The following is a 23099-nucleotide window of genomic DNA, read 5'->3' as shown; positions in this document are numbered from 1 at the left end:
ATAGCATCATAATGATGAAACATTTCGAACAATCTGAATTTTCCAGTCTTGTCAAATATTTTGAAGACATGTTGCACAAGAATCAGTACCTGTCAAACCCATACAGCCCCTCAGAACTCATCCGCATTTGCTTAATCAAACTGCCTGAACATTTACGACATATTATTTTGGCAGGACGTTGCAAAGACGACATTGACGCTTTTCAGGGACTCTTACAAGAATTAGAAATTGACACAGACAGTCGCAGGATGCGAAAACAGGAAAACAATCACTACAGGTCACATCCGTCACAATTCCGTGACGACAGAAACAATAACTGGACACGACAAGTCTATTCTTACAACGCAAATCGTGACCAAAACAGACACCACCCATATGACAACCACTGGCAGAGTAGTAATAGTTACAGAGAAAGATCGCATTTCTTTAGTAATGAATATGACAGAGACAATCATAGAAACAGACAATTTGGCAACCAGAACTATTATTATCATGGGAGACAGAATAACTACAGACGCAACAGTTCAGCGCGCAGTTACAATTCAAGACAAAATTCCCCAACCCGTGACCGGCAAGAAAGAAACTATAGAATCTACCAACATGACGACAGACGATATAATCGTAACGACAGACCTGAATTGCATCAGAACTGTCGGGATAAAAACAGAGCAGGGCCCTCTCGACAAAGTGAATTTGTAGAAGTTAGGTCTCCAAATCCCAATAACGACGCGCGCCATCAAAGAAACAGACAATGACTCGCACCGGCAGGCTACCGCGTGCGCCAGCTGGCTCAGAGAAAAATAACATAGACGCTAACGTTGAGAAAAATTCCAGTATTCCTTACCGATGTATACCACATGATAATTCCTTGCCAGTTGAACTCTGCATACTAGGAAGAGTAAAGGTTTACACCACATTTCACATGTAAAACCGTTTATTGAAAGCTAATCTGTTTTTTAATTTAGTCTATGCCATAAAATTTTTCACTTCACGTTACTAGTACTCTTTGTCACACAAACTGTTAACATGCAACTATGTTTTACAGCTAACTAACTATCCACTCAAGAACATAGGTTAACTTTGACAAGTAATTACGAATGCATTGTTATTGCGAACAGACGACACAGTGTTGTTGTGTGTGTACATTCTTGCTTGATAGTTGCACGATTACGTAACGACTATAAGGCTCACATACTTAGGACATATACTAGTACTGCTAATGAGACTTTAATGCAACATTTTGGTGTACTTGAAAATACATTCGGAATTAAAATACATTCTGAGAGATACCAGATGACACAGTGGTTAGTTTATGTGACAGCTACACGATTATATCACGACGTTAATAATGAGTGACAATTTACAATGTTGCTTTTGCGGTGTTTCTGTCTCATATCTGCACAGTTTTTGTGTATTATTCTGGAAAGTAAAACATGTTTTTGTAGTAACTTTTGTGGTGTAGCTACAATGAGACAGCCTCTTTCGTAGCACAACAATACCTTACTGCACAGTACATTCTTCATCACAACAATAAGCGTAATAACTAAGATATCTATACGCAAAGCATTTCACTTTTGTTTATCTTGAGGTAAGTACATTGGCTTCTGCAGAACTTAGCTTTTGGTGGAAAATAACTGCGAGACTTCCACAGAGATTATCTTACAGCAAGACGCACATTTAGCGCTACAGGACACGTATTTGAGTGATTAATTTTATACTTAAAACATTTATTTTTAAAGATATTCGAAGTACAATGGTACAAAGGTTTTCTGTGATACATTTCATTCCATTGCTGTAACCTGTAACACCTGAAGGTATAATTACATTAATCCTCAGGGGGGTACACGCTTACTTTGTGTATCATGTGTTTGGCAAGCACAAGGAGCCCTAGCTAATATGGTATTTGCTTATACAACTTTACACATCGGTACCATATTTCTCTAACACACAAATTACACAGCTATCTGATCATTCAACTGAGAGACAAACATTTTTTTTCTACATCAGTGACAGATGTTTACGTAATTACACCGTTGGATAACTTCACACTTACGAAATTGTATTTTGTCTGTACTGTGTGAACTGTTTATATTTTTTCGGAACCATTGTGATACTATGAGAGCTTTGAATGATGTATTTGGTATGGGATCACGATTTTTAAAGTACGTTTGAGGTAGATGACACTACTGAAATGAGCAGAGAATTTTCTTTAGGTTTTGACATTATTGCAGGAAGCTACGACGATTTTGAGATTTGACTGAGGTGTTATGATGTTATTATTACGACGACGATGTGTATTATGCTGCTGAGGTATGTTTATGATTAATAGGCTGAGGTTATATGAGTTATTTGATTATGCTACATATTTATAATGATGAAATATTGAAGAGTGTCGATGAATACGTATATGTGTAATAAGGTAAGGAATAATGAGTACTGGTTAGGGACTCTGATTTGTGAAAAAGGATGTTGGAAACCAAGAATCGTACTTTCAGAGTTATGAAATGTGTGTAAATGCCTGAATGTATCACAATGCCAGCGAAAATTTTTTGGACACTGTTATATTCATAAGATTTTGTTTCTACACATTTGCAACGCAAATTCTCGACCCGTGAAATTCTGTACATGAGACTGTCACTGTAGCGGAAACTGCTGTCGTAAATATTTCCGTAAGAAAGTTAAGTGACCACCTGCACGTAATGCGTCGTGGGCACCCAGCTGTGTCAGACGCCGGGAGAACAAGTCATTAGTGAGTGCCTTTCCAGAGGCACAGGTACAAAAAAAAAGGGAGGCCATTATCCTCGCTGTTGACATTCCTTTGTAGAAAGCATCATAAATACGAAACCCTCAAACTTGAAAACATGATAACACTGTGGAGCTCTTAATTTATGATATTTACTGCAGTGCCTAATGAAATGACGAGAAATATTTTTATGTCTATACACCTGATTATGACTACTGTCTTTCTAGTTGAGAGAAATGCCATATGGCTTGCTTTATGTATTTATTCTTTAATATCTAGTTTCTAGCTGCACTGCAGCATTGTTTAAAATAAAATTTTATGAGTGTACTAATATAGATGTTTTATGCCTACAGATCCAGTAAACAATAACTTAAAAAAAACGAAGGAGCACAAAAAGACATTTCCCTTCACAGGACTTGCATACATAATTTTCTTTTCAACTACTTGGTAATATTTTTTCGTAGAATAAGTGGTGGTGCACCACTTTAATTACATAGACATTAAGATGTGAATATACATTTCCCTTATCTGCATTGTTGTTTTTACTGCAATATTTTTTCTGCTTGAGCTATGTCATGTTTAGGTATAAGTTACTGCTGTTTGCCAGGCATAGTGTTACTGAATCTGACTTTGTGTTACTCTGCTAAGCCAGTTTATTACTGATTTATTTTTCTTGTTTGCTGCTCATTGCATATTAGTTGTAATATCGTTGCTTACTTTGCCAGTTTGAATTTTTTGTCATTGATGTTCGTGTTAATTGTTTTGTGCTGCTGCATTGCCTTGTCCCTTAGTTTAGCATCTGAGCTCAGTAGATTTAAGTTAGCTTAAGAGGGGGTAGCCTATAAGAGAATGAGTTGCGATGAATTTGAAGAAATGCACTGAGAGGTTATACGAGAAAAATACAGAAAGCATGCTTGGATAGGATTTTTTTGGCTGGAGCAAATATCGAAATAAGATGAAAGATCTATGGAATGAAGTTTTGGGTTGGACTGCAGTACCAAATGTTACACTGAAAACGAACCCTGTCCTTTTCTTTTGTGTTATCCCACTATGTGTTTGTGTACCCTTGTGGATTTGTTTTCTTCCTGTCTCTGTGTAGTTTCATAGAATTTTTTCTTCTTCTAATACTAAGCTACATTCACTATGATGAGGAATACTGTTATCATCAAATATAATTGGCATTAATAATATGTTATTTACCTTGTAAATATGCTTAGACATTATTTATTCTGTTTTGTTTTAATGCTCATGTGTGAAGTTGATGTTTCAAAAGTTATTCTGATCTTTTATGTATCTACTTATCTCATAATTCCTGTAACATTGATGTATATGTTTATTTCAATTCTGTTGTAAGGCCTGTACTACAAATGTTATCTGTATTGTTATGTTCTTTAATGATGTATTTTGTACTTTTGTTATTGTATTCTTATGTTATAAAATTGTAATTGACACCAGTTCATCAAATTAAGTAACTTGTAAGTTACATTTCACTGCACACTTTTCTGTTGGTCATAGTATATGGACAATATGTGAGAAGTAGGGACTGTTTGCACGTGTGCTGATAATTCAGCAAGGGACTGGATAACAGCATTGCTGGTTCAAAGGACATTTCAAAAAAAAATTTGTGAGTGCACAGGTGGTGGTTATGGACTTGCTATATTATCCGCAAGACTTGTCAATGGTGATTTTGCACCTACACAGTCGCAGCAGATGGCTGCTGGCCATCTCTACAAGGACTGCAGTGGGTCTACACCTTTGATGACCCACCAATACCATTATTTATACCAGGACTACAGTGGGCCTGTCCACACTTTCTACGAGGACTGCAGTGGGTCTGCACCTCTGGTGGCCCACCAATACCACAATCTCTACCGGGACTACAGTGGGCCTGTCCACAATTTCTACAAGGACTACAGTGGGTCTACAGCTTTGATGACCCACCAGTACCATTACTTCTACCAGGACTACAGTGGGCCTGTCCACACTTTCTACGAGGACTGCAGTGGGTCTGCACCTCTGGTGGCCCACCAATACCACAATCTCTACTGCGACTACAGTGGGCCTGTCCACAATTTCTACAAGGACTGCAGTGGGTCTGCACCTCTGGTGGCCCACCAATACCATACTCTCTACCAGGACTACAGTGGGTCTGCTCTGTGATGACCTACCTACCAATATTCTTCAAAACTTCGACTGACTCTGCTGTGGGTTTGCTCTGATGTGGCCCATTACCTGCCTGCATGTCAAGAGTCAGCACTGTCTTTCCATTGGAAGGGCAACATTACTTCTTCAAGACTGCATGGAAATCCACTACTTCTGTGTGTAATTTCTTTTAGTAATGAGACTTTGTAAAAGAAAACTGTAATTACTACTATGATGAATGATCAGGACTGTCTTTATGGACTGTGAGAAAATTTTAGCTTTTGACCAACATTGTATCAATAAGTGTGTGCATTTGATATCTTTGTTATTTTAATTATGAAAAATTTTTTCAAATCATTATTGGCCACTGCCCAAAACAATTTGTAAAATTTTTTGTGGGGAGCATGGGGGCTATGTAAGTAGGCTGTTTATGTTTTCTTATTGGTAACGTTACGTAGCGCTCGGTATGAAAATCACTGACTGTGCTGTGTGCAGTCTGTGGCTAGTTTGCATTGTTGTCTGGCATTGTAGTGTTGGGCAGCAGCAGCTGGATGTGAACCGCGCGTAGTGTTGCGCAGTTAGAGGTGAGCCGCCAGTAGTGGTGGATGTGTGGAAGGAAATGGCGGAGTTTTGAAATTACATATATTATGACTTTTGATGATATTAAGGTAAATACATTGTTTGTTCTCTATTAAAATCTTTCATTTGCTAACTATCCATATCAGTAGTTAGTGTCTTCCGTAGTTTGAATCTTTTATTTAGCTGGCAGTAGTGGCGCTCGCTGTATTGCAGTAGTTCAAGTAAGGAAGATTTTTGGTGAGGTAAGTGATTTGTGAAACGTATAGGTTAATATTAGTCAGGGCCATTGTTTAGTAGGGATTTTTGAAAGTCAGATTGCGTTGCACTAAAAATAATGTGTCAGTTTAAGCACAGTCTTGTATAATTTTTCAAAGGGGACGTTTCACAGCACTTAGGCCTCAGTAGACAATGGACGCCTGTCAATTTCCCCATCTCGTGGTGAACCTGCGCCCTTTGTGGCACACGGTCCTCGACGACAGGGTTCGTTTCACAATTCCCGAAGGCTGACCCTTTCGGCCACATACTTAAGTGAGAGCGAAATGCTCGTCAATTCACAAGGATCTCCCGCTTACTGGGCAGTAGCGTTAACTTGTCCGCCACCTGGACTTGGTGCTTTTCGCAAATGTGCGGGCCATCTCAGTATGCTCCCCAGTTGACTCAGGCTCTCTCCTAGCGCCAACTATTTGCAGTTCCCGTCCACGTCCTACATGCTCGGTAATTTATTAATTTAAGTTTCCCACTGGAGGTCAAAAGTAAATGTGTATCCACGACCTTCCATCTGGATGGACATTTACGTTCAGCTTTCAGAGAGAATCTATAGTTGGTGAACATGGATGACACAGACAGGGAACGCGGATAGGTGGCACTGAAGGGTAATGTGAGTCAGATGGGGAGCAAGCCGAGGTAGTCCGTACATTTGCGATAAGCACCAAGTCTGGGTGGCGCAGTGGTGAATGCAGCTCCCTAGTAAGCGGGACACCCCAGGTCTGAGTCCTCGTCCAGCGCATGTTTTTCACTCATTGCCGCTGATTCCGCATAATGTCTCGATGCAGCTGATATCTTTAGTTCTTTTGCTTCCTTCTCCTTTCTTCACCCCTCCACCTTCAATTTATAATAATAATAATAATAATAATAATAATAGTAATAATAAAACGTGAACACTAGAGGGATTGATGTATCTTTTCAAAGGAACAGGTAATTGTATCTGTTGCCAAGAACAAGTACAGGTTTTGCAGTAGCTGCACACTACAAAAACTACTCAAAATTACCAATACATGTTATTTAAAATCAAGTAATATCCACATTAGGTCAGAAATTAGTAATTCTGATTACAGACTGGAAGTTATACGGAATGTAGTTAAACGAGAGACTGGGCAACAAGCCACAGAACAGGATCAGTATTACTGTAAAGGAAGGACTATAAATGATTACTGACAGGTATCAGAGATCTTTTATAATCGTTTCTTAAATGTAATAGAAAATATAGTTACAAACAGTTCAAGAGTAAAACCAAAAGAGTATATTGAATTTGCAACTCACATCAAATTCAATCATATAGATGTTCCCCCCCCCCCCCCCCATTTCGCCTTGTGAAATTAAGTAAATTGTACATTTTCCCAAAAATAAAAGCTCATTTTGATCTGCTAGCATTACCAACCGAGTGCTAAAGACTTATTTCCAATTAATAAGTACTTCTTTTCTGATGTGTGTAATTCATCACTAACTCAGGGAATTTTTCTAGAGAGATCGAAATATGCCATTGTCAATCTGCTCCATAAACTTCGATTTAGGGGTAGAGTCTTTGGCTAGTCCTCGGTCCCGGGTCGAAACTCATCACTGCTTAAATTTTCAATAAAAACCACAAAAAATGCTTCCTGATGATTTCCGGCATAAGAAGTAACACTCTTACTGCCAACGGCCTATCCAAGGAGTGCAGAGGAGCGGACAGGTGTTGGTTCAGGGCACTCTCTTGCCTTTGACATGGGAAAACGGCCTTAAAAGGCGGAACAATCAGCTTTGATCAATGGCATGCCGATGCCTTAATTTGAGGAAGAAATTTCTGAGACTGTACGTTTAGAGCACATCATTGTATGATAGTGAGTCATGGACTAAGGGGAAAACGGAATAGAAGAGAAATGAAGTCTGTGGTCAACGACGTGAGGATGCAGAAGGCAATGGAAACCACTACATTAAAGACACATAATGTGCATCGGCAGGACATGTGGCCTATAACTGAAAAGGTGGCTGGTTGGTTGGTTTAAAAGAGGGAGGGGGGAAGGACCAAACTGCTAGATCATCGGTCCCTCGTTCCGATTAAAATAATTGCACAGGCGTGGCAGTAAAATAATCGAAACATACAAAACATAGCTGGAAGAAAAGAGAAAACCTCAAGTAGGGCAAAAAACACTAAAATGGACGAAATCGGACAAGAAATCCACAGAGAGACGCAAGAAACATGTCGAAGAGATCAGATTACCATGGCTTGCTGACCATGAGAATAAAAAGGAGAAGCCAGCCACTGTGCACCACATTAAAACCTCCACCATAAAAGCACTAGGGTGGAGGACATAGAAGGACAAAAGACATGCGTTGAAACAAAGATCAAATGATTAAACCCACCCTCACGAATAAAACGTAAAACTAAAGCTGTTATTGAGGTATTGTCGCCCAACACTGAAGGTAGGGTATTTGGAAAGTTAAAAGTCCGCCGCAGAGCTAAAAGTGGGAAGTACAGCAAGAGGTGGACGTCCGTCGTTTGTGAGCCACAGAGACACCGAGGTGGGTCCTCGCGACAGAGGAGGTAACCATGCGTTAGCCACGTACGGCCAATGCAGAGCCGGCAGAGGACAACTGATTACCCGCGAGAGGACCGCGTGGAAGACTTCCACACATTCGTAGTCTCCTTAATGACACGCAGTTTGTTCTGCGTCCTGTTATGCCATTTAGTCTCCAAAGCCGAAAAGAACTTCGGCGTAAGACAGAAAGCAGGTCAGTTTCGGAGATTCCAATCTCCAGAAGCGGTCTGCGTGTAACCTGTTTGGCCACCCTGTCGGCAAGTTCGTTGCCTTTGATTTCGACGTGTCCTAGGGTCCACACAAACACCACTGAACGACGGGACCGTTCCAGGGCATCGATGGACTCCTGAATGGACGATACCAAAGTATGGCGAGTGTAGCATTGGTCGATAGCTTGTAGGTTGCTCAAGGAGTCAGTACACTGGACTCGCCAGGGCATGAGCGGATGTGCTCAAGAGCACGAGATATGACCGCCAGCTCTGCTGTGAAAACCCTGAAGCCATCTGGCAAGGAGTGCTGTTAATATGTCCTCCATGTACATACGCAAAGCCATCGTGCCCATCAGCCATGAAGCCGTCGGTGTAAACCACTTCATGGCCCTGGTACATGTCGAGAATCGAGAGGAAGTGATAGTGGAGAGTCCTAGGGTTAACGGAGTCCTTAGGGCCATGTGAAAGGTCCAGAAGAATCTGCGCCTAGGTGTAACCCTGGAGGTGTACGCGAATGTACCTCAGGGAGAGGTGTTAACGGGAAGGACTCCAGTTCAGACAGAAGGGACCGGAAGCGAACCGCAATCGTAAGCCCTGACCTGGGCCGCCTATGCGGGAGATGAACCGCCGTGGTTGGGAAAAGGAGGCGGTAATTTGGATGCGCAGGGGACCTGCAAATGTCTGAAAAGCAACTGTCGAGCAGATGTGCACGCCTAACCTTCAAATGGAGGGACTCCGGTCTCCACCAGGTCATTGGTCACTGGTCTCTTTCTAAAAGCTCTCGTCGACAGGCGAACGTTACAGTGGTGCACTAGGTTGAGTAAATGCAGCGCTGAGGGCGCCGCTGAACCGTAAGCCAGACTCCCATAGTCAAGGCGGGATTGAACAAGGGCTCTGTAGAGCTGCAGCAGCGTAGAGCGATCTGCACCTCAGTTGGTGTTGCTCAGGCAGTGGAGGGCATTGAGATGCTGCCAGCACTTCCACTCAAGCTGACGAAGGTGAGGTAGCCAAGTCAATCAGGCGTCGAAAACCAGTCCTAAGAATCGATATGTCTCCCCTACAGTGAGTGGATCGTCATTAACGTGAAGTTATGTTTCTGAATGAACGGTGCGACGCCGACATAAATGCGTGACACACGACTTCGCGGCTGAAAACCGGAAGCCGTGAGATAGAGCTCATGACTGCGTCTTGTGAATGGCTCCCTGTAGGCGCCGCTCAGCAACACCAGTACTGGAGGAGCAGAAGGAAATGCAGGAGTCATCCGCATACAGAGAAGATGAGACCGATGACCCTAGTCCTGCTGCTAGACCGTTAATAGCCACTAAAAATAGAGAGACACTCAATACGGAGCCCTGTGGAACGCCAGTCTCCTGAATATAGGGGAAACTATGACAGGCACCGACTTGGACACGGAAAGTACGGAGCGACAGGAAGTTTTGGATAAGAATCGGGAGCGGGCCCCAGAGACCCAACTCATATTATGTGACATGGATATGATGTCACCATGTCGTGTCGTTTGCTTTATGTAAGTCAAAAAAACAGCAACCAGATCTTGGCGTCTGGAAAAACGCTGTTCCGCTGGCAGACTCGAAGGACACAAGATTATCAGCGGTAAAGCAACCCTGGTGGAAGCCGCCCTGACATGTAGCCAGTGGGCCACGTGACTCCAGGACCCAACTGAACCGACGACATACCAAACTTTCCACCAGCTTACAAAGGAAGTTGGTGAGGCTAATGGGCTGGTAGCTATCCACATCAAGCGGGTTTTGACCGGGTTTGAGCACCGGAATGATGTGCTTTCCAGCCATTGTGATGGAAAGACGCCATGGCACCAGATCCGGTTGAAGATGACCAGGAGATTTCGCTTGTAGTCAGACGAGAGATGTTTAATCATCTGATTGTGGATCCGATTCGGCCCAGGTGCTGTGTCAGGGCAAAGTGCAACGGCGCTGGGGAGCTCCCACTCTGTAAATGGGGCGTTATAGGGTTCATTGTGGCGTGTAGCGAACGAGAGGAGTTTCCTTTCCATCCGCCGTTCGAGGGTGCGAAAGGCTGAGGGGTGGTTCTCTGACGCAGAGGCTCGAGCATAGTCCTAAGCAAAGTGCTCGGCAATCGCATTTGCGTTGGTAGATAACACGCCATTGATGTTAATGCCAGGGACACCTGTCTTGGTCTGGTACCCAAAAAGCTTCGTCCAGACTTGGTAAGATGATGTATGGCACCCAATGGTCGACACATACCTCTCCCAACACTCCTGTTTCCGTTGTTTTATAAGCTGGCGAATGCAGGAAAAGAGCCACTTAAAGGCTATTAGGTGCTCTACGGAAAGGTGCTGCTTATGTCGCTATATGAGCTCGCCGACCCTCTTTAATTGCCTCAGCGACTTCTGGCGACCACCAAGGGACTGCCTTTCGCCGGGTGCGCACTAAAGAACGAGGGGTCCCGTTTTCCGCCGCAGAAACGATCGTTGTACTGACCTGTTCAACGACAGAATCGATGGCACCATGTGGGGGTGATTCAGTGGTGACAGCAGAGGTGAAGGCTTCCCAATCTGCCTTGTTTAAAGCATGTCTGGACGGGCGTCTGTGGGCATGACGCCAGGGGAGTGACAGGAAGATGAGGAAGTTGTCACTATCACACAGGTCGTCATGTGCTCTCCAGTGAATAGATGGGAGAAGGCCAGGACTGCAAACCGAGAGATCAATGGCCGAATATGTGCCATGTGCCACACTGAAATGTGTGGGGGCACCTGTATTTGAGAGGCAGAGGTCGAGTTGTCACAGTAAATTTTTGACCTCTCTACCTCGGCCAGTAAGCATGGCGCCACCCCACAAGGCGTTATGAGCAGTAAAATCTCATAAAATTAGGAAAGGTTTAGGGAGTTGATCAGTCAGTGTAACCAATACGTTCAGGGGTACTTCACCATCTGGAGGAAGATATAAATTGCAGACAGTTATTTGCATCGTCCTTATCCTGAAAGCAACAGCTTCGAGAGGGGTTTGAAGGGGCACAGGTTCACTACATACCTAGTTCAAGACATAGACGTAAACTCCACCTGACACTCTATTACAGTCCCTACGGTTCCTGTAAGATCCATTATAGCTGCAGAGGGCAGGGATCCACATTGCCGTGAACCAGGTTTCCTGGAGGGCAATGCAGAAAGCAGGTGTAAAGCTTTAAAGTTGCTGCAGCTCAGCCAGGGAATGGAAAAAACCGCCGCAATTCCACTGGAGGATTATGTGATGGTGATACTGGGAAGGCATGAAACACTCAGTGAGGCAGTCTACGCGTCAGGGTCACCTGATCCCACCAGATGATTGCCTGTGCGATCGACATCCCTCAGGTCTGAGGGCCCAGCGAGATCAAGGTCCTCAGCAGACGCCAGACTCTCCACCTCATCCTCAGACTCAGAGCTTATAGGTAGTGGTGGTGTGGGTGCCACAGCAGTGCCTTGGTTTTTGGGGGTGTTTCTCTTTTCGGGTTTCTCTGACTGCTCCTTAAGTTTGTCCGGCTGGGAGGGCTTCACTGATTCAGTCTCATATGGCCGAACTTCCAGCACTTAAAGTACTGCATCGAGGAAGGGATGTTTATGGCTTTACGTCATCACCGTCACCTTCTCGGGTAATGCGCCACCCTCGAATTCCAAGATGAAGGCATCGGTGGCAACCTGATTATCCCTTGGACACCAGTGGACGCGCCAGACGAATTGGACACCTCGCCACTCTAAATTGGTGCGCGGCTCATCCTCAGATTGCAAAAGAAGGTCCCTGTGAAATATGATACCATGGACCATGTTTAAGTTCTTATGGGGCGTGATGGAAACAGAAACGTCTCCCAGCTTGTCACAGGCGAGTAGTTCCCATGACTGGGCAGAGGATGCTGTTTTCATCAAGACCGTCCCCGACTGAATTTTGGATAAGCCCTCCACCTCTCCAAACTTGTTCTCTAAATTCTCCACTAAAAACTGAGGTTTTATTGCCAAGAAAGTTTCCCCATCAACTCTCGTACATACGAGGTACCAGGGTGAATAAGCTTCGCTGCCATCCTTAGACTGGCGTTCTTCCCATTGTGTGGCCAGGGGGGGGGGGGGACACACGACGATTTGGGATCGTATTTATTAGCATTGAAGTCAGACCTTGACTGCTTAGAGACTGCTGGTGTTTGACCACCAACAAGAGATGACGTACTAAGCTTCATGGCGTGTCATGACGCCCTGACGCGACTCACTCCGACCAGGGGCCCTCCCCACAGGCGCCACCCAGCAGCAGCAGAGGCCACCTGGCAGGATGGCCATTGCTGGGAGTCCTGATGCCCCAGGGCGAGGGGCACCAACTCCTTGGCATACGTGGGGAGTTAACGGCGCAGGCATCAGCAGAGCGATCCCTGTGTGGTCAGGGGTACATGGAGGCCCCACCACAACAGACTGGCTACCGTGCTGGATATCAGGCGCAAACGAGCTAAGATGTCCACACAGAAGACGGAGGAAAACTCACCCAGGAGCATGACCACGCCCAACAGCTGGAGAATGAGCGGAAGTGCAAGTCCATGTCGACGAAGGATGCGAGAGGTATCAGCACAGGATGGACGCTATGCACCATGTAAGGCGCCCTTCCCCAATGGGCTCAGTCTACTAGAAAATTTTGCTAAATGGAGGCAAACCGTACAGGGGACCATCACATAAAGGCCGAAACGTGTGAGACTCCTTTTAGTCGCCTCTTACGACAGGCAAGAATAGCTCGGGCCTATTCTAACCGCGGACCCGCAGGGGGTGAGGGGGTGAAAAAAGGTCATGATGGTCTCTCTAATGGCAAAAGATTCTTGACTAGTCCCCCATTCGGATTTCCGGAAGGTTACTGCCAAGGTGGAGTGCACCATGAGAAAAAGATTGAATAACCAACGAAAGCATAACGTTCTACGAGACGGGACTTGGAACGTAAGAGGTTTGAGTGCATGAGGGACTTTAGAAAATCTCAAAATGAAAATGCAGCGACCAGTCTGAACACAGGGGGGTCAGTGAATTATCGCTAACGGAGAGACACAATCAAAGTCCTCTCTGCGTGACGGCAATGAAAATACTATCTATGACAAAGCTGCTAAAGCAGAATTACAAAACCCAGCTTTCAGAAAATCCTTCACCAAAGAAGACGAAGTACATATTCCAGAATTCAAATGAAGGACAGCTGCCAATATGACTGAATTGGAAGTAGATATCCTTCTAGTAGTGAAGTAACTTAAATCACTTAGTAAAAGCATCTCCCGATCCAGACTGTATACCAGTTAAGTTCGTATCAGAGTACGCTGATCCAATAACTCCATACTTATCATATATAAAGGCTCCTTCGACCAAAGATCCTAACCCAAAGACTGGAAAGTTGCACTACTATTCAAGAAGAGCAGTATCAGTAATCCACTTGCGTTCGAGCATTATGAATCACCTCTAAGAAAAGGTCTGTTGACAAACAGTCAACACGGATTCATAAAACATCGTTCTTGTGAAACACAACTACCCCTTTACACACGCCAATTGCTGGGTGCTATTGAAAAGGGATTTCAAATTGATTCCGTATTTTTAGATTACCAGAAGCCTTTTGACACTGTACCCCACAAGCGGCTTGTAGTCATATTGAGTGTTTATGGAACAGTGCCGTAGTTGTGTGACTGGATTCGAGATTTCCTCTCAGAGCGGTCACAGTTCGTAATAATTGAAGGAAAGTCATCGAGTAAAATGGAAGTGATTTCTGGTGTTCCCCAAGGTAGTGTTATAGGCCCTCAGCTGTTCCTTATCTACATAAACGATATAGGAGACGTTCTGCGCAGACGTCTTAGGTTGCTTGCAGATGGTCCTGTCGTTTATTGTCTAGTAAAGACATCAGACGATCAAAACACATTGCAAAACAATTTAGAAAAGATATCTGTATGGCGCGAAAATTAGCTATCGACCCTAAATCATGAAAAATATGAGGTCATACACATTGGGATACAGCTAGCAAATAACTGAGCACGTAGGTTTCAGTTGCTATTCCGGGATGAAATGGTTGAAAGGTCAGAACTGGAGAGGATTTCGCGGCGGGACGCATCTAAACAGTCAGACGACTAATGACGAAATAAAATAACAAGTGACAGGAGAGATACCAATAACTACCGATCCGTTTCACTACCGACATCATTTTTTTTAAATTTTTAGGAGGTTATGTGTTCTAGAACAGTATACCAACAGAGGAGCAATATTATAATCAATAAATCACAATTTGGATTTAAGAAGAATTGCCAATTTCACATTCACTCAATAAATTTTACAAGCACTAAATAACAAATTAGTACGAGTCGATATTTCTGTGACCTACCTAAGGCGTTTGATTATGTGGATCTCAATATTTTCCTGGATAAACTGAGGTTATATTTGGAATTAATATTGTAGCAAACCAGTGGATATCTAACTAAAACAATGCAGAGAGTTATGTTTAATAATTCAACCAGTTAAGTTGAGGTTCTTCTGACTGTGGAGAAATCTCTTATGAAGTTCAACAAGGCTCTGTCTTAGATATCCTTCTAGTAGTGAAGTAACTTAAATCACTTAGTAAAAGCATCTTCCGATCCAGACTGTATACCAGTTAGGTTCGTTTCAGAGTACGCTGATCCAATAACTCCATACTTATCATATATAATGGCTCCCTCGACTAAAGATCCTAACCCACAGATTGGAAAGCTGCACTATTAGCCAAGAAAAGCAGTATCAGTAACACACTTGCGTTCGAGCATTATGAATCACCTCTAACAAAAGGTCTGTTGACAAACAGTCAACACGGATTCATAAGACATCGTTCTTGTGAAACACAGCTACCCCTTTACACACACCAATTGTTGGATGCTATTGAAAAGGGATTTCAAATTGATTCCGTATTTTTAGATTACCAGAAGCCTTTTGACACAGTACCCCACAAGCGGCTTGTAGTCATATTGAGTGCTTATGGAACAGTGCCTCAGTTGTGTGACTGGATTCGAGATTTTCTGTCACAGTGGTATAGAGTAGTTTTCTGTGAATGATCTCACTTTTAATTTAAAAAAGAGGCAACATTTTCAGTTTCACATATCTAGAAGTGTTGCACCAATGATAAGTGTGAAACACTGAGAGCAAATAATAACAGAGTATGCCAGAGTATGCTACCGAAATTTTTGATCAGCCATCCAGTGAAATACAATGTTTGAGAGACAGCGAAGTTGAATTTCATAAGGGAGTTACAAAATTTTTGTTTCTAATCTCCTTCTGATCGACAGAGGAATTTCTGTTTTTGTAATGCGTAAAGGGTGATGGGTAGGAATTATTAACTCACCAAAGAAAAATAATTGTAAATCATCAGAATATAACCATATTTACATATGAATGTGTAATGTGAATGCAAAATGACTCGTTCCACATCATTACGACTAATCGTGCAAATGATCAGTGGAATATGCAGCTAATTAACTTTGTCAAATGCTTTCTCCAAATCTATAAATGCTATAGACTTATCTTTCCCTTTCTTAAACCTGCGATAAGTCGTAGGGTCAGTTTTGATTTGATCTCCCTGCATCTCTTTAAAACCCAAACTGATTTTACCTGAGGTCTGCTTCTACTAACTTATCCATTTTTCTTTAAATAATTCTTGACAGTATTTTGCAATTATGACTAATTAAACGTATCGTTCAGTAATATTCAAACCTGTCAGCACCTGGTATCTTTTGAATTGCAAAAATATTCTTCACGAGGTTTGAGGATATTTACCATGACTCATATATCTTGCACACCAGCTGATATATTTGTGTCATGACTGTCTCTGCCAAGGATCTCAATAATTCTGAGGGAATTTCGTCCATACCAGAGGCCTTTTTCGAATAGGGTGTTTCAGATTTATATCAAATTCTTATATTCAGGGGCACGACAGGAACGATCATTTGAAACAAAAGGTCTAGTAAACGTTCATAACTTAAGAGCTATGAGCACATCCTCGTCTTCGTTACTTGGAACAAATCTCTTTTACTGTAAAATCTTTGCTTTACATATTTTAGAGGAGATAGTATGGACCAAAACAACAAAAAAATTGTGTAGCAAACATGGTTTCTAAATTCAATAGCTTATAGCCTGTGAGTACTTGTTCAATAGAAGAAACGTATTCTATAGTAGCGGAAATGAACAAGTGCTCGTAGCTCTTAAAGTATGAAATTTAGAGGCCATATTTACAAGACATTTTCTTCTTCTTTTGGTCCGTACTGCCACCTTTCAAAATGCAAGCAAAGTGGAAAGCAAAGAGCTTGTAGCAGAAGAGATTAGTTGCACAGCATCGAAGATGAATATGAGCTCATAGTTCTTAAGTTATGCACTTTAGATCCCATGTTTGCTAGACTTTTTTGCTTCGAACGGTCATTCCTGTCGTATCTCTGAGTACTCGGGCACCATTTACACATGTATTCCGTCCACATTTCAGTGTTCACTTCTTTACTTGCTACTGTGTAACCGACTAAGCTCTTGATATTCATAAAGCTCCTTTTATTTTTTCTAAGGATCTCTCTAATTCGCTTCCGAAATAACAAAACTCATCTTCTATTTCTCAAATCTCATTTCCTAATTTAGCTATTCGATTACATCCCACTACACTTCTTTTAATTTTATTGATGTTTGACTTATAATTTATTACCAAAACGTTGTCCATTCCGTGCAACTGCTCATACAAGTCCTTTGCAATGTCTTACAGAATTACAATGTCTACGGCAAACCTTAAAATTTTTATATGTTCTCCGTGGACTTTAATTTTTCTTTCGCAATTTCTTCCAGTTTTTTTCTGTATCAAATAACGTCGTGAATAGGTTGGAACCTTGACTCATTTTCTTTTCGAATGCTGCTTCCTTTAATCTTCTTCAATGTTTATAACTGCAACCAGGTTCTGTACAAGTAATCTAGCGCATGTAATTCTTTGCTATCTTACTTGTTGTTGTGGGAAGCGTTTCATCATGGATTAACACTGCGAATGCTTGACTTTGATCATCTGCTTCTATACATTTCGCAGTTATCTATTTTCAGAGCTGACTTGCTTCGGTTAAGTACTTTCTTCTCGTGCCTTCGTAAACGTATTTTGCACTGCCTTTCACAGAAACAGTAAAACTATAGATTGAGGTACGCTGAAGATAACAAGAATACAGATCGTAAATTCCATGTAGTGGAACAAAGAGCAGATCGCATTTAACAGTAGATAATACCTCACAACAATGAGGGTACATTGTCAGACAAAATATTACCGAATAATGACAGAAAACGTTAATTATAGTAGTTTCACCTACAATCTCTAATGCTTTCGCAGTTATGACGAAACCGGATAAGTGCACGAACAATATATGCCACCGCAGCACAGAAATTGTTTTGATTGCCGTTGTTTTCATTTCTTTCTTAACAAAAATTGTGTACTTTCTGTTAAATGATGTACCTTCAGTGTACAATTTAAAAAAGTTAGTCAAAAGTGTTATTGTAAAAAAACACAAGAGATCTATTATTCTGTAAGACTGAACGACATCGAAATCATGGTATGGACGTCCTTACTTGACTAATACCCAATATAAATCACAAAACATTTTTCTCCGAAAATAAAAAGCCTTCGGTCCCAATTACCCGGTTATCTGTCTACGTTACAATCGAGAGAACAAAAAATATCAGTACGAAGTTAGACATTATGAAAATACTAACACTTTTAATTATTAAACTATTAAATTATCTTTAATTACTGACTCTTTATCCTAACGTAGCAAACTCAAGAAGTCAAATTATCTGATGTCAGCAATGGATTGCGGCCTAGGAGAGTTTATTGGTACTGTTGTCTCCGACGAAATTCTTAAAAAAGGAACTAAAACTGAAACGTCCCCTTAGAACTATTTTATACGACTGTGCTTAAACTGGCACACAATATTTTTTAGCGCAACGCAATCTGACTTTCAAAAATCCCTACAAAAGAATGGCCCTGACTAATATTAATCTATACCTTTCACAAATCACTTACCTCACCAAAAATATCCGTTACTCGAACTACTGCAATACAGCGAGCGCCACTACTGCCAGCTAAATAACAGATTCAAACTACGGAAGGCACTAACTACTAGTAGGCATAGTTAGCAAATGAAAGATTTTAATAGAGAAAAAACATTGTATTTACCTTAACAGTCATAATATACATGTTCATGACATCCATTTTTACAAATTTCCTAACTCCGCCATCTCTCTCCCCACATCCACCACTGCTGGCGGCTCACCTCCAACTGCGCAACGCTACGCGCTGTTCATATCCAGCTGCCCAACACTACAATGGCAGACAACAATGCAAACTAGCCACAGACTGCACACAGCACAGCCAGTGATGTTCATACAGAGCGCTATGTAACGTTGCCAATAAGAAAACATAAACAGCCTACTTACAAAACCTGCAGACAGTCACATATTTGCGCAGGTTAATGTTACGTATTGCCACAGACAATGTTTCATCTGGGGTTGACACTACTAGTAATGGTGAGACATTTTACGATTTTAGATACGAAAACGGAAACCTCTTTCAAAATTACCTTCGTTAGCGAAATTTTTTACGTTAGAAAATTATTCAGTGTCATCATTGAAGGAGGCAAATATAGACATAAAATGTGTAATTCAACATTCATTCACAAAGTGCTGCAGATGACAACAGAGTGTTGTAGTTACAATGTTAGTAATCTGCCAGGATGAGAGCGGTGAGATACGGGCGGATAAACCCTGTAAGGAAACGGGTGTCTTTTTCTTTTGCAAACAGCCGGAAGGGGCCCTGACTTCCTCGGCGGAGCCGCGTCGCTGCCCGGCCTGTGTGACACAACGGACGCCCAGCAGCGGAAACAGCCGCAGGATGCGCGTGCGCCGGGACTCCCGAAAGAGTCGCTTCCTGATAGAACGCAAAACACCGACATTCGAGCAAAGCAGACGAATCCGGTGAAGGTGTGGCACGCAGAGGAAACGCGCTCAGCCACCTGAGAAAGTCAGCGGCGAACGCTCCGCTCGAGACTTTTATCGAAACGACCGGTCGAGTACTCTGCTATCGGTAGCCTTCTTTGTTCCGCAACGCAAGGCCGGCCGACCGGTTATGACGCCAGAAGCTTTACGTACGATATTTTCTAGGAATGTTTACGCTTAATATGTGTCGGTCCCTTCCAAGAACAATACCGCCTTAATAGCTCTGTTTGTACTAAGGTTCTTGCCCTACGGGCAGTGAACGGTGACTTGCGACACACATCTTTCGTACCGGTGAATTTTTTGTGCGAACTAGAAACCAGCGAACGATACATTATGAATCAATCACTGCTCGACGTGCAGAAGTATAATTATTTAGCTAGCAGCTAAAATTTCGCCTATGTAGCGAAACCAACATACGTAATACAGGTGACAATTACTCTTAGAATAAAACGTCAAAAACTACTGTGAAGTGCACGCATGGTGTTAACAAACTTGAACTACAATGCTTACATTGTAAACGACCTACCCTATAAAGAGCAAGATATCGCAATGTTTCGACAGATATCACTTAAAAAAGTACGTAATTGAAACAACTCTTCGAGTGACTACGCAGACTTACCTATCATCTGCAAAATGTTCGGGATTACAACCAACATTATCCGATGGGTCATTAAAATGTAACTTTAACAGTAGCGTTTCTGTACATACAGCAATCGACGGAAATAAAAAGAACCATCATAAACAATGTACATCGGATAATTTCGTGCAGTTACTTTCCATGAGCAAGTAGTCAGCTGTTTGTGTAGAGAAGAACAAGGGAATTTTTCTGACAGACAGGAGTATAATCTTACACACTCACTGCAGTGACGATGTACACAGCCCAACAAAAAAACGTGGAGCACCCATAAGGCTTGGTTGGATGTCAATGTAACTTCGTACATGTGCACACCATCGGAGCGGATGTAAATGGTTTGAGTTGCAATACTCTGTGACAGCTAGGATGGCCACCAGAGTGCATTTGTGTTGTTCGTGTTTAGTGTTGTTTCCATTCAAGGTGGGTAAATAGGCTGCTTCAAAAGTAGCCGTACACGCATCGTGGATGTAACGTATGCATCAAAATCATTTGTCTGAAATTGCTTGTTTTCGAGTTATGATATATGTCATTTGTGGTAGGCATTACATCATGAGTCTTGAGAATATCCTGTAAACAACAGATGAAGATCCGATCATAAGTACACGCTGTGTGTCAGAGGCGGGATTCTTCAATCAGTTGTGTGGCGACTGTTACGAAGACAGCACTTCCACCCATTTCATCTGCAGAATTTACAGGAGCTGGCACCTGCAGGATACCCTAGACGTGAGAATTTTTGTCTGTGGTTACTCGATCGCCATGCTGCTAATCCGCCGTTCGGTCGTCGAGTACAAATTTACGTATGAGAACCTCATGACCCGTGCGGGTGTAGTGAACGCCCATAACATGCTCGTGTGGGCGTGCGAGAAACCTCGCGTAACTACATTTAGAACCGAGCGAGGTGGCGCAGTGGCTAGCACACTGGACTCGCATTCGGGAGGACAACGGTTCAATCCCGCGTCCGGCCATCCTGATTTAGGTTTTCCGTGATTTCCCTAAATCGTTCCAGTCAAATTCCGAGATGGTTCCTTTGAAAGGGCACGGCCCACTTCCTTCCCCGTCCTTCTCTAATCCGATGAGACCGATGATCTCGCTGTCTGGTCTCCTTCCCTAAAATAACTCAACTCAACAACTAAATTTAGAGGATATTAACTTCGTTTTGCAGTGGACAATTGATGTAATGTAGTGGACAATCAATTACTCGAATCATATAATCCTGACTGGCAAAGTGCATCGATAGTGAAACTTCCTGGCAGATTAAAACTGTGTGGCGGACCGAGACTCGAACTCGGGACCTTTGCCTTTCACGGGAAAGTGCTCTACGATCTGAGCTACCCAAGCACGACTCAGGACCCCTCCTCACAGCTCCGCAATATCCCTTCTTCCAGGAGTACTAGTTCTGCAAGGTTAGCAGGAGAGCTTCTGTGAAGTTTGGAGAGTAGGAGACGAGGTAGTGGCGGAATCCTAGCTGTGAGGAGGAGTCGTGAGTCGTGCTTGGGTATCTCAAATGGTAGAGCACTTACCTGCGAAAGGCAGAGGTCCCGAGTTCGAGTCTCGGTCCGGCACACAGTTTTAATATGCCAGGAAGTTTCATATCAGCGCACACTCCGCTGTAGTGCGAAAATTTCATTCTGGATACATTGACAGTTTTTGGAACATGAATTGGGTGTAGGTCTTCAGGGTTTCCCAGCAGGGCGTCATCATTTTAGAAAATTGGGTAGTCTGCCGGTAATTCGCATTGTACTTCCAAGATATTTCGATCACTTAAGTGCAGTCTAGATCAGGTGCTCCCTGGGGTTGGGAAGCGGGTACTTGTTGACATGAGTCAGTGCGAATGAATACTGCATATTGTCCCTCTACAACTCATTCGAACACTCGAAAAACGTGTACATTTGTTCTTGGAACAAGTGTCCAAAGTCGATTGCAAATATCATGGACACTTGGCCGTGCGACCGACTAAAACAAATCTAGAACAATTTTTAACAGATTTTCGTGCCATTCTTCATACGCGCATTACTCAGTTGCTCTGTGAATGGCGAATGAGTAGATCGCTTCCTCAGCTCCAGATCATAAAACGTTTCAGCCTCATTAATTTTGCCTTGAGAAATATTGATCTTCTATTATGCAGCCCCTAGATCCCGAGAAACGAAAACATCTTTGAATGGGATCTATGCCATACAGACACATTATCAATACTGCATCTTCGTCGTCAAAAGCCATTAGCAAATGAATAGCATACCTAAATATTGCATCGTACGGTAAGGGAGAGCAACCATCTTCAGAAGTTCTTCGTACATTGAATTCTCTTGTATTATTCGTGAAAAATCAAGTTAGCCAAGATCGCTGGTAATCTTCTTGTTACCATGACCGGTTCCGACGGATCTTGTAACATGATGACAGCGTAGGTTTTTTGAAATCAGTCATGGTACCAAAAAGATTGCTAGCGATCTTGACTAATTTGAATCTTCAAGAAAAATATAACTTTCAGATCGCCCCCAAACTGACTCAACGACAGACATACCTAGAATTCACTTGTGTGCGGAAGCAGCGACACAGAAGAGCAACATTAGGCCATACGCAGACGCTGCATTCAACAGAATCATTCAGTCATGGTAGAAATTAGTGGAAACCAGATCCAAAGATTTACTGAGTTACCAAGTAGGTTGGGTTGGTTTGGGGAAGGAGACCAGACAGCGTGGTCATCGGTCTCATCGGATTAGGGAAGGATTGGGAAGGAAGTCGGCCGTGCCCTTTCAGAGGAACCATCCCGGCATTTGCCTTGAGTGATTTAGGGAAATCACGGAAAACCTAAATCAGGATGGCCGGACGCGGGATTGAACCGACCAAGTAGGTTTCAGAAATGGAAGTAGACAAGTATTAGAACGAAATTCTCTATGAGACACCGGAAACACGACATATACGAGGGCTTTCAAAAGTAGTGTTTCGTCTTAATACCTATCATAGAAACAAAAAAAAAAAAAATAACAAATTAGTACTATATTGTAGC

General features: G+C 42.6%; 1 protein-coding gene across 2 annotated transcripts in view; it reads right to left on the bottom strand.

Annotated features, from left to right (window-relative positions):
- LOC126174790 (proton-coupled amino acid transporter-like protein CG1139) overlaps positions 1-23099 on the bottom strand; it is a 248479-nt gene that overhangs the window by 123538 nt on the left and 101842 nt on the right. The gene's annotated exons all lie outside the window — the stretch shown is intronic.

This window comes from Schistocerca cancellata, chromosome 3 (assembly GCF_023864275.1).
Source record: "Schistocerca cancellata isolate TAMUIC-IGC-003103 chromosome 3, iqSchCanc2.1, whole genome shotgun sequence".
In the NCBI taxonomy this organism is placed as follows: domain Eukaryota; kingdom Metazoa; phylum Arthropoda; class Insecta; order Orthoptera; family Acrididae; genus Schistocerca; species Schistocerca cancellata.
Note: the sequence above shows the minus strand (reverse complement) of the source record. Positions and strands in the feature narration are given on the sequence as shown.